The sequence below is a fragment of the Aptenodytes forsteri genome, unplaced genomic scaffold (genome assembly GCF_000699145.1).
Source record: "Aptenodytes forsteri isolate BGI_AS27 unplaced genomic scaffold, ASM69914v1 Scaffold94, whole genome shotgun sequence".
Classification (NCBI taxonomy): domain Eukaryota; kingdom Metazoa; phylum Chordata; class Aves; order Sphenisciformes; family Spheniscidae; genus Aptenodytes; species Aptenodytes forsteri.
This window is the reverse complement of record NW_008795017.1, coordinates 4,083,400-4,084,565: the sequence shown is the minus strand read 5'-3', so window position 1 is coordinate 4,084,565 and position 1,166 is coordinate 4,083,400.

Here is a 1,166-nt window from a genome sequence, read left to right as displayed (position 1 = left end):
AGTGAATGAATTCCTTGTTTTGCTTTGCTTGTGTGCGTGGTGCTTTCTTTACCTATTAAACTGTCTTTATGTCAACCCATGAGTTTTCTCACTTTTACCCTTCCGATTCTCTCCCCCATCCCACCGGGGAGGACTGAGCAAATGGCTGTGTGGGGCTTAGTTGCCAGCTGGGGTTCAACCACAACACTCTGCTGGACATTTCTGATACATCCCAGCTGAGGTGAGCTCAGACCCAGATTTGTGACCTTTACACTGACCTGCTGAAATGAATAATCAACTTGAATTTACAGTGTCAGAAGGTGATGTCAGCGGGGAGTACTCGTTTTTCTTCCAAATCTAGTCATTACAGCAGTCAATTTAACATAATATCATCATACAGTTGAAAGGACCGTATTGACTCCCCTGAGGGGTCAGTCTTCTGCTGCCCTCCTGCCCTACCCGCTTCTCTTCCAGCCAAGCGCAGCGTAGTGCTGGGCCGTGTAACTCATTGCTCCTGGTTCCCGGGAGCATGTGCTCAGATGACAGTGACCACTTAGTGTCATTCAAGGACATTGTGCATCCCACATGGCAGAAGAGCCTCCAAGTCTCAGTAAGCTCCTGGTTTCATTAAAACTGCTTCAGGGAAAACATTTTGGTTGACAGGAGCAGAAACTTTGCGGAGCTGGATGAGGGAAATGGTATTGTCCAAATAAAGGCAATTTAATGAATATAAAATAAGTGCTGACTTTTTAAAGAAGATGAATATTCATCTCTTCTTCTTCATACCTGTGTTTTCCCTTTCTTGTGCTATTTGTTTAAAACATATGGGACGAGGTGGCACACAGAGTCAGTTTCTCCAGGAAGCCAATTTCCGTCTCCTAATGCAGGAATCGGTGTTGAAAGTGAAAATGAATCCGTAGGTAGGAGGGACCAGAAAAGAGAGGGGAGAGCAAGGCAGGGACGGGGGCAACACGGCCTTTCCAGATCTCTACCTTAAACCCAGATTATGGCCACTCCCGCGTCTGGAAACAAGTTTTCTACTTTCCTGTTGCATCCCAGGTCTTTTAAAAACAGGTGTAACACGTAGGACCCGCAGCTAAACCTCGCGTTGTAAGAAGCCGCGGACGCTGCAGGCGGCCAAGGCTGCCTTCGCGCTTTCCCCCTTACCTTTCCCGCTGCCGGGCGGC